The 11,434-nt window shown below is 51.3% G+C and overlaps 1 long non-coding RNA gene across 1 annotated transcript; it reads right to left on the bottom strand.

Moving 5' to 3' along the window:
* Positions 1 to 4,265: 4,265 nt before the first annotated feature.
* LOC111827406 lies at positions 4,266 to 10,103 on the bottom strand. Its single transcript, XR_002830953.1, has 3 exons — positions 10,031 to 10,103; positions 7,890 to 8,039; positions 4,266 to 5,947 (listed from the first exon to the last, which is right to left on the bottom strand). It is a non-coding gene; the product is annotated as an uncharacterized LOC111827406 (long non-coding RNA).
* Positions 10,104 to 11,434: the final 1,331 nt, after the last annotated feature.

Raw genomic sequence — 11,434 nt, 5'->3', positions numbered from 1 at the left:
TCAAAATCAATAAAAACATACTCTTGGGTGAGGATTAAAAAATAAAACCAAATTAGGCCAACCCTTTGGAAAACAATTCATGGAAAAACATATTCATGAAGATGTTCATCATGCATTCTTTATAGAGCGAGAGGAAGCAGCCCACATAGCTGACAACAGGGGCATAGTTGAAATAGTGCCAGTAAGTTATGAAATATTCTGTTCTTGGCTTTAGAGTCAGAAAATCACTGACAGCATTTCAAAATCCCTGAGCATACCTTGATTTCTACATGCCATTCTCCACCACGAGAAACTAAGTTTCCTTAGAGAAATGGTTAATTCCAGGGCTGGGACAGAGAAATCCCACGATGAGCCAGGAGCATCTTGTTCCAGAAAGTTAGGAAGTGCTTAAAGAGTGGAGAGAGTGTATCAAACACAGAAGCTAGCTTGAAAGGACTCCCAGGGCCAATCCGCCTGCATTTAAAATCAGAGTTATGGAGACAGTGCTGTATTGTGGGAGACTGGTTATACTTATCTTCAGGGAGGTCAGATAGTGAACCAGACTTGGGAGTCAGAGATACTTGGGTTCCCGCACTAGCTCTACCGCTTACTAGAAGAGCCATTTTGGATAGCTCCCCTGAGCTTTCATTTCTTTAGTTCTAATGTCAGGAAAATACCTACTTTGCAATATTATGTTAAGGTTTAAATGAGAAAGAGAAAACAACCTATGCAGAGCTGGGCACATACGAGGTATTTCATAAGCAGTGAATGTGTTTATTGTTTCCTCAAGCAAATGGGCAGGTTGGAAAGGTGTAGCAACATTACAGCTCTAATTATATTTCAAAGGAAACAGATGCACTGGGAGAGGGGACTAAAAGGAGATGCACTAAAACACTAAACAAAGGCTGTATTCAAATTATGGATAACTTTTCCCTTCCTGTGTTTTCAAATATAATTCACATAGTCTGGTATTTCAATAATAGCAAAGCATATATCATTTTTTAAGGGCAAGTTTTGAGCAAAACCTTCCAAAGATCAGAAAATTATTTATTGGTCGTTAAAATGTCCAAAATGTTACCTGCCTACCTGCCTGCCTTCCTCCCTACATAATTCAGTCCCAAATATATTATAGGGCCAAGGAAAGTAGGCACCCAAGTCCGGGCACAGTGTGCAGTGGGGTGACTTGTCCATCACAGAAGAGGACATCTGAGCTGGGGCAGTGGCTACAGGGGAGATTGGTTTTACACACAGAAATGATGGAAGGGGAACTAGAATGAACTGTGTGGTATGGAATTGGTATTGAAGGTAAGTGTGAACTCACGGTCTTCAAGATAGGCAGACAGAGAGATAAAATACACATGTTTAAATTATGTGTGTATAGATTACACATATACATATACACATATATGTATATCCCCTCTTTCCACATCCATATAGATTAAATGTCTTAGATTCTAGAAAATTTCATGTTTACTCAATAAATATATTATATATTTCCACTAAAATCTCATTTTCTTCATGTTGTCCTCCACCTGAACAGGTTTTAGAATCACTGGTCTAGAATCTTAAAGCTTAAAGGCAACATTCTGTTCCTGGCTTACCAGTCAGAAAAATCACTGACATTTCGAAAGCTATGAACATACCTAGTGCTGAGATCTTGGTTTCTAAATACCATTCTCCACTAAAAGGAACTAAGTTGCCTTGGAGAAATGACTAATTCCATGGCAGGGGCAGAGAAATCACAAGATGAGTGAGTCATGACCCTCTTGTTCAGAAAAGTCAGGAAGTCTTAAAGAATGGAGGGAATGTATCAAATACAGAAGCCAGCTTGAAGGGACTCCCACGGGCCAAAGTTGGGACAATCTGAGCATCAAAATAAATCCTATATAATAAAAGCCTAATATGCAAATTGTCTCTCTCTCTTCCTTCCCCTCTTCCTCCCTTCCTCCCTCTCCATCTTTCTCCCCCTTCCTTTCTCTGGTTCTTTTCTATGCCTTTGAAGAAATGCACAGTGATTTGCAGTTAGTTGAGTGTGATGTTTAATAATAGAGGTGTGTCCCAAAGGAGATATATTTTAAGCAAGAAAAAAGATATTAAAAACTTATACAGGATTGTGAACTCTGGCTAATAATGCTGCTTGTGACATTCATATTTCCAAAAAAATTGACACATATAAAGAATTTTGTATATTTATTATTGTGTTCTGGAAAGAGAATATTAGGACAATTTGCAGTCATTCGACCATGAGTTCAAACAGGAGACCAGGAGTTCAACTGCTCACTATGACATGCACTGCACTGACCACCAGGGGGCAGCACAGAACATGGCGGGCAACAGCAACTGCAGTGCTGGCAGCAGGAGGTGTTGCCAGCCCCCGATGGGCCCTGATGACAGCGGGACTGCAGCAAGATGGTGGAGCAGGTAAGCGGGTGGCGCCAGGCCAAGGCGGGTGTGAGCGGGGGCCTGATCGCCCCGCCAACTGCCCCACAGATGGTAACCAGCAGCAGCGGTGGGGGCCTGGCCCCGATCAATCGCCCCACAGGCAGGATAGTGGAGTAGGTGAGGGGGTGGTGCCAGGCCAAGGCAGGGCTGCAGGGCTGGGAGGCTGGGGGCACAAGCTGGAGCTGCGAGTCTGGGGGTGTAAGCTGGGGCCCAACCCATGCAGGCCACCCTGAGGAACCCAACCTGTGCACGAATTCATGCACTGGGCCTCTAGTAATGAATAAAATAGGAGGAATCTCTGAGTCTATATAATCCTATATAATAAAGAGCTAATATGCAAATGGTTGTCATGCCCTTGTGCCCTTGCGCTCTCATGCCCTCGTGCCCTCGTGCCGGGGCCGGGGCACATGAGGCTGGGCCAGGGGACCTGAGGCTGCACCCCTGCCCTGCAGGGCTTGATGGGGGTGGGGCTGGCTGGGTCTGAGTCTCGCACGATTTTGAGGTGCATGCAGGTGGGCGGAGACTTGACTCTGGGTCCCACGGCGCATCCCAGACTCTGACAGGAGGGAGATTTTCATATACATTTCATATACGTTTTACTAATTTTCTTTCATCTCTGACACTCTATTATAAAGAAAGGGCAAATAGCAATATTAAAATATTTCCTCTAATTAATTCCCTTTTAATGTGCACAAATTTCGTGCACTGGGCCACTAGTATAATATGAATAAATAAATCTATCTATATAAAAGCCTAAGCAACTAACGACCAGTCGCTATGACACACACTGGCCACTAGGGGGCAAACATTCAATGCAGGAACTGCCCCCTGGTGGTCAGTGCGTTCCCACAGCCAACCTCCTGCAGCTGGCCAACCTCCCCCAGTCCCTCCCCCCGGCCAGCAGGCCCCAATTGGCCTTGATCCAGACTGGGCAAGACGGCTCAAATGGGCCTCAATCACTGGCCAGGCTGAGGGACCCCACCCATGCACAATTTCATGTACCAGGCCTCTAGTGAATAAATAAATGTGAAGATGATAAAGGGGGGGGGGTCCCCATACAGAAGATACCAAGTAATAAATGTAGAGGTAATAATGTCTTTGGCAACCATAGCAATAATTAAGCCAAGATACATCAGCGAGGATAGAACTAGTGGAGAAAATTTGATGGGGATCCAGATATTTCCATGGTCTCAAAGTATCTCTCCACAAAACGCATTTTCATTACAAAGAGGAAAAAAGTAACTCACAGGGGAGAAACCTGGCAGACATCATCTCAAGTCACCAAAGTTAACATCACCAGTGATGGAAGAAATTGAACTTGTGCCCTGCCTGACAGGATACACTAGGAAGAGCACAGCACCACTTCCGTGGTCTTCCTGCCAGAAATGTATAATCTGAATCTAATCATGAGGAAACATCAGATAAACTCAAAGTGAGGGGCATACTGTAAGACAACTGGCTTATCGTCCTCAAAAGTGTCCAGGTCACAAAACTCAAGTCTGAGGAGACTAAGAAGGCACGACCACCAAAGGCGATAGATAGCACAGGATTCTGAACTGATGCTTTGGCTGTGAAGGGCATTATTGAGACAACCGGCAAAACTTGAATGGGGTCTGAGGGTTAGATGGCAGTCACATGTCAATGTTAATCTCCTGATTTTGATGACTGTAATGTGATTGAGAGAGAGTGTGTCCTTGTTTGTAGGGAATACACATTAAAGTATGGGTGTGGGGGGCATCAAATGGTTCCCCAAAAAGTTCTTTGTACTCTTTTTGCCACTTTTCCATAAGTTAAAAACAATTCAAGAGAAAATAAAGCCCAAGAGGTTTATTTCAGCTGTGGCCAAAGCTCTGACTCTTTATCTCACTGAACACAAAGGCTGCTGCCAGTTCGGTCAGCCAAACCTGTTCGTCCTGACAGTCAGGGACAGACTGCCAGGTGTGGGCTGGGCAAACAGCTCTGTCCAGGGGATCAGAGGCCAGGCCGGAGGGCTGGAGTGCAGGCTGGGGGCCACGGCTTCCACCTCAGCACTGAGCACTTAGGAGGAGTTGAAAGCTTGCGGCCCCTGGGGCCTGGGGCAGGAGGAAAAGCAACCCAGGACTCTTCCCACACCCCGGGAGCCCCAAGAGAACCAGGAGAGGGCTGCCCTGGAAGCCAGGGTCCCAGGGGCGGGTCCCTGAGGGCTTATGAGGTTTGGTTTCCTTCCCTCCCAGCCAAGCTGCTGCTTCATTTTCTGCATATTTTAACAGGTTTCATGTTTTCCTGAGAGAGTTCTGCAAATTTCAAGCCTGGAAAGGAATCAATGTTTGTTGACACCTATGTCCTCTGCGCAGCTGTGAGCTGCTACAAGGCAAGAGCCGTGCGGCGAACCTCGTGTCACTGTCTCACCCACTCCTCCCAGTGCCTAATAAGGGCTGGTCGCAGCAGGTGACTTCTGTGTGTGTCTGACTTTTCTGCATGTCTGGGCAGCAAAGATAAGCCCCCATCACCCCAACCATTTCCCTCCACTTTCCTACCTGCAAAGGCCCACTGAGGCACCTCATCCTAAATCACGTCGCCCATATGAATATCCACAATGGTGTGTTTAGTTATCTGTCCTAAGAAGCCAATAAGTTCCTGGCTTCCGAGAAGACAAGGCTCCTAGAAATAAGAAGTCGGGCTTTGGAGATACGTGTGCTGTGGCTAAAATTTTGACCATTGCAAGGCACAGAGACCCTCATCCCCACTTTGGCCCACCCCAGGCGTGAGTGCTGTCCATTGTGCTGAACAGTCACAATTTACCGCAATGGGAAAGGACAGACCCCTGCCCAGAGTCAGGATGTGGGGAGAGTTCAGAGTAGGCATTTCCATGTCTCAGATGTTCACCAAAGCCTGGAATAGCTCATCTGAATCCTCACTGGAGACCGCTGGGATCTAGACGAATGAGTGGTTCTCAGGAACCAGACAGGTACCTGGGCCTGGCAAGCTGGCTTCAGGAGCTCTAACGAAGAAGAAGGAGTCCCCAAGTTGGGCCAAGGCCCAGGGCTAGAGGTCCTGCCCCAGCAGCAGCAGCAGCAGCAGCAAGGCCTTCTAGGTCATCCCTGGGCCCTTTCAGGCTATTCTATCTGAAAAGCATCTAGATATCACAGAGCCTGTGTCAACAACGCTGCACCCCACAGGCCTGGGGGTGCTCAGTTCCGCATCAGAGGCTCCCCTTCCAACCTCCTGAGATCCAGCTACTGGAACAGGGTAGCGTGATACAGTGGCAACCAGGCATATGTCTGCTCTTACCTGGGTCCAGCATCTGACCCCAGTGTGAACACCCCCCGTCCTGACCTGGGTCTGACTCATGCTTCTAGAATGGACCCTGAGGATCCCTGCTGTCCTGCAGTAGCTGACTCACAGCTGGTCCAGGGGTAGCTGCAGAAAGGGCTCCAAGCATCCCTTAGGGAGGAGTTATCTGTGGTTCCGAGAACTCAGCACGTGTATCAGGCACGCCGCCACATTTCCTTGGTATCATGACCCTGTGTGGGATTTCTGCTCTTTTCTAAAAAGAAGGAACAGGAAGTTCAGAGAGAATCATGCAGAGGTGAATTCAAAGGCCAATCTCCCAGCACTAAGCACAGCACCACTTACTCTCAGGGAACCCCCTGGGCCAGACAGCACCACTCCTGGGAACCGGCCTTTGTTCACTTATTCCTCCAGGCAGCATTTATCAAGGGCTTCCTGCACTCTGCTTTGTGCCTGCTTAGTCCTGGAGGGAAGCCTGCAGGAGGCCCACTCAGCTCTCCTGAAGAAGCCAGGCTTAGCTGGGAAAGGGGTCACCCAGGCCCACCAAGGCAGAGACAGCTGCTCCACTGCCTGCTGGCATGTTGCCTCAGTGGCTGGGGAGGGGTCTGTGGTTGGACGGGGGCATCCGTTGGGCAGTGTGCCACTGCACCCAGCAGGTGCTTCAGGGCAAGAGGCATGCGTGCTCGCCACTGGCCTCAGCCTCCGGTGGGTGGGCAGGTGAGGGAGGCAGCCTCCTTTCGTTGCTGTGGCTTCAGGTGTCTGGCTGATGTCAGACCTGAGGAATGCATGGGACTCACTGTGTCTGGGGCCCAACTGGGGGCTGAGGCATTTCTTTAAAAGCTTATAAATCACCAACTACTTCCACTTTCAGCCCCGCCCCACCCCTGGCCTAGAAGGACTCCGTCTCCACACGTACACAAAAACAGCTTCCCCCAGGCCCTCTGTGCTACTCGCATGTGACCATGGCATTGCAGATCCAAATGGTCACCCTCCTGGGGGTCTCCTACCCCCCACACTACAGTGAAAACATGTGTACACATGAGCCTGTCACGGCAGGGAGAGCGCCATGCACACACTCACAGCCCTTCACCCCTTCGCACACACAGCCAGCTGTCTTCATGCTATTCCCTGCTCACTGGTGTCCCCAGGTACAGATAAGCTCCTACTTAGCAGAGCCCTCAGGCTCCTCCAGGTACCCCCAGAAGCATGTGCCTTTCCACTATCACATGCGCTCTCATGTGTACACACTCACAGGTGCACAAAGGATTTACACACAGGCAAAAGCCTGCAGAGCCCACATGCCATTCACACACTCGTGTGTGCACTCTACACCCACACAGACACAGACATGGATACCGGCAGGATGTACACACTCAAATCACACACCCACACCAGACACTCACATGTGTGCATGCATGACATACTATGCCCTAGTGTCCACACACCATTCACACACTCATGCAACTAGGTGGGACCTGCAGGGTGCCTGGGCTGAGAATATGAGCAGGGAGGCAGGGACTGACAGGAAGCTGCAATCCCCAGCCTCACCTCCAGGGGCCGCTGCCCAGCCCGCAGTCCCAACCTGGGCTCTGAAGGGCAGTCCTTGGGCACAGTCCTCCCACCACCTGAGGCAGTAGGTGGCACCATGAGGCCTCCAGCTGGGCCCCTGCCAGTCTTCAGGAAGAGACTCCCTGCAGTGGGTGGAGGACAGACCTCAGTCTGAGTGGGGGCCAGTGAGTTGTCAGGGGCTGAGGGTAATCAATTGGTGCCCAAAGATCTCTGGGTTACAGACAAACCCAGTGAGTGAAAGAGAACCGGAGGGAAGATAAGGAGGTACTGGGGGGGAAACAGAGGGGATGGGAAGGAATGGGGGGAAGGGGAAGAAAGAAATGGGAGGAGATGGAAAAGATAGTGCCAGAGATGGAAGGGAAACTTTAGAGGGAAGAAGGATGGGAGGGAGTGAGAGAGAGGAGGCAGAAGAGCAGGGGAGAGAGGATGCATGGAGGCAGTATAAGCCCCAGTAAGCACCTTTTCCAGTCACAGGAACCCATAGGGGTGGGCAGGGGCGTGAGGGGGTAACCCTTTCCCTCTCTCTCCTGGGCTGTCTGAACCACCCTCCACCCTGTCCCCACTGGTAGCAATCCCCTGAGGGATGCCCTCGACCTCAGCACCCTGGCCAGGCCCAACCTGACACCTACCTGACACCCACATGAGGACAACTTCCAACAGGACCCAGGTGGCAGGTGCCGGAAGCAGGAGGCCACTGGGACCTGAGCATCTCTCTTCCCGCTCGCTCAGCTCCTGGGCCTATTGCTCCTGTCCAGGGCTCTGTGGAACTGGAAGATGAGCTGTGGAAGGCAAAGATGTAGAGACTCTCAGAGCTTGGTGAGTCCAGGGTTCTCACCCCTTTGTGCCTAAGCCATCACCCACCTTCCCTTCCTTCCAGCCCTGGGGCCTGGTCCCATTCTCACAGCACTGGGACAGGATTGGATGGTAAGCCTGGTGAGCTGAAATGTTCTAAGAGCAGGTTACAGAGGAGATGAGGGGGCCTTGGGCCCAGGACCTTGTCCAGCGGCTCTTCACCCTGGATACCCTCCCCAAACCCCGGCCCTCCAGCCCCTCCCAGAGCCATCCCAGAGCTCGGTCATCATGCCCGCAGCCCCCTCGGGCCATTCTGCGGCCAGTGGGGGCCTGCTGGGCCACAGGCTCTGCCTCTCCTGGTTTCCGTGTCCCAGACCTCAGGCCCGGATGGGGCAACAGTGAGTGTCCCTTAATGGATCACTGAGGGCCTATCCTGTCTGGGGGCCTGTGGAGCTGACCAGACTTTGAGGCCTAAAGGGAGGAGTTGGCGGAGCCAAGGCCACAGTCAAGCCCCTGGCCTGCTCTTCCTTCAGCACCGCCCTGTGCCTCGCCTCCCGCTGCAGCCGAGCGCTGACTCAGGCCTGCCCTGTATCCCACCTACACACCCACCTGGGCTCCAAACCGCCTCCCAGCGGAGTCCCAGCCCTCTCACCCGGCAGGACCCCTCCGCCTTCAGCTCCAGAATCACACACCCACTCCTCAGGCATCCCACCCCCTCTCCATCCCCAGAGGCATGCCAGCCCCCTCATCGCCCTCCTCCACGAAACCTGGAGTCAGACACGTCCTTCTTCATCCCCACAGCACTGCAGCCCCTGCATCTGACCGCGTCTCTCCGCTGCTTAAAACCCTTCAATGGTCCTCAAGACCCCTGTGTGCTTTTCTGGCCTCATTTCCGCCCAACACTCCCAAAGCCGCCCACCCAGCGTCTGCTCTCCAGCACACAACTGCTTTCAGGTCCTTCAGGTCCCCACATGGGGTCGAGCACAGCCCTCAGAGCTCCCATCATTCCCTGTGCGCCCCCCTCGAGCTCCCATCATTCCCTGTGCGCCCCCCTCAACCCCTCCAAATGCCTGTCTGAACCCCCTCCATGCCGGCAGGACCAGTCAATCTTTGCCAATTTATTACCCTCAGCACCTGACAACTGCTGAGTTCCTATCAAGTGTTTTATAAATATAATCTAATAATTATTAGATTCTAACTCCTTTTTTAACCCTCCCCAGAGGATATGTTTTATTTTCATTGATTTTTTAGAAAGGGGGAGGGGGGGAGAGAGAGAAACGTCGATTTGAGAGAAACATCCATCAGTTGCCTCCCATACACATCCCAACTGGGAATTGAACCCACAGCCTTTTGGTTATGGGATGATACTCCAACCAACTCAGGCACCTGACCAGAATTAGACTCTAACTCTTTCATTGATAGGGTGTCTGGCTCCCTCTCCACCAGTGCTGGCCAAGGAGACCCTCAGTGGGTGGCTGGAGCTCGGCTCCCCCTCAGCCCTCATTCTCTTGCTCCTTCCCTGCCCCTCTTCATGGGGTTCACAAGCAGCAGCAGGGTCACCGCAGCACCTGAGACCCCAAGACTCTCCCTGAGAGAGTTGGCTTGGCAGCCCAGCTAGAAGAGTGGGGGCACACTTTGTTGACACAGAGCTCCCTGCATGCCTAATCCCCTCGAACAACGTAAGGCCAATGGTCAGTCAGGAAGGCCTGGCCACCCTAACCGGTTTGGCTCAGTGGCTAGAGCTTCGGCCTGCGGACTGAAAGGTCCCAGGTTTGATTCCGGTCAAGGGCATGTACCTTGGTTGCAGGCAAATCACCAGTAGGGGGTGTGCGGGAGGCAGCTGATCGATGTTTCTCTCTCATGGATGTTTCTAACTCTCTATCCCTCTCCCTTCCTCTCTGTAAAAATCAATAAACTATTTTTTTTAAAGAAGAAGAAGACCTGAACCCCCACACACACACACACTCCCACCGCCTACCTGCAGGTCTCTGGAGCTTCTGAAGAGCCACCCAGCTACCCAAAGCATGACATTACCTCTTCTCAACAGCTTTCCCAACTCCTTCACTTCCTGGCACAGCTAGAGCAGGGGAATGAGGCATGTGGGCCCTGCCCTTGGAAAGTGAGGAATGAGCCTGTCACTCAGGGCCCAGACAAACCCAGGGACAGAGGCAGGCAGGTGGATGTTCTTGGATGATAGGAGTGACCCGGTAATAATGGCTACCCCTCATTAAGCACTTACTAAGTACAAGACTCCAAGCTAAGCTATTTATAGACGCTTTCTCAGTTCATCCTTCCCATAAGTCCATGGGGGTAGATATCATCTTTATTTTACAAATTGAAAAAGGAAGCTCAGAGAGCTGTAGCAAGCTGTGCGGCATCACACCGATAACCAGTGATGGAGCTGAAATGCAAGTCCAGATCTGCCGGTTCCAGAACCCATACCCTTCCCACCCCACCTCCTGACCACTCCAAACTCTGGGTGAGGGCTTATTACTTGCATTCCAAAAATGCCTTGAGGGATCCCCATTGCCAATAGCATAACCTCTCCCATCTGAGGCCCCCCACCATCTGGCCCCTGCCTGCCTTGTAGCTGTCACCCCCATCCACACCACCACGCCTCAAATTTCAATCTCACCACTTTCCAAGTCGAGCCCTCTGAGCTCAGCTTCTGCTGTTCACTCAGTCTCAAATGACGGCCCCATTTTACAGATGAGAAACACAGAGGATTAAGAATGCTAAGTAGGTAGCCCAAGGTCATACAGCAATTGAGCCTGGTTAGAACCCAGGTCATTAGAGCATCAAGTAATAAAGCATTAATTTGTGTTACAGACAATTAGGGAATGGGAATTAGCAGAACATGCTGTTAATGGTGCAGAAGAAGGTAGAGGAGAGGAATCAGGTAGGTTCTGCAGTGGAGGAGGGCCAGGCTAGGCCTTGAGGAATAGCAAGGCCTGGATTGGTGAACTTGAGAAGGGGAAGCATGAGAAAAGCACAGAAACAAGAGGAAAAAGTGAGGGAGAGAGAGGCTTGTCAGTATGTTACGATGGACAGGGCTGTGTAACAGGGGTCAAAAGACTCACAGTGTCCCCATAATATTGAGTGATCTTGGGCAAGCCCTCTCCTCTCAGTGGGGCGCCTTGTCTGTAAATGAAAGGTCTGAGCCTTGATGGTCTCGGGAGTTCCCTACAGCACTGACATCCCAGGATTTCGTATGTGTTGCCATCCCATCTTGAAACACGGGATCTGACCCCAGACCCACTGACATGGGCAGTGGCTTGCACGCCCAGATCGGACAGGAGCCAGCAGTCAGCGTGGCACCTGACAGGTCACACCCAAGGGCTGGCCCCGGTTACATGCCAGGAGTCACCACGCATCCCTCGTC

This window comes from Myotis lucifugus, unplaced genomic scaffold (assembly GCF_000147115.1).
Source record: "Myotis lucifugus unplaced genomic scaffold, Myoluc2.0 scaffold_160, whole genome shotgun sequence".
NCBI classification, from domain to species: Eukaryota; Metazoa; Chordata; class Mammalia; order Chiroptera; family Vespertilionidae; genus Myotis; species Myotis lucifugus.
The sequence above is the reverse complement of the archived record's forward strand: the minus strand, read 5'-3'. Positions and strand labels throughout refer to the sequence as shown.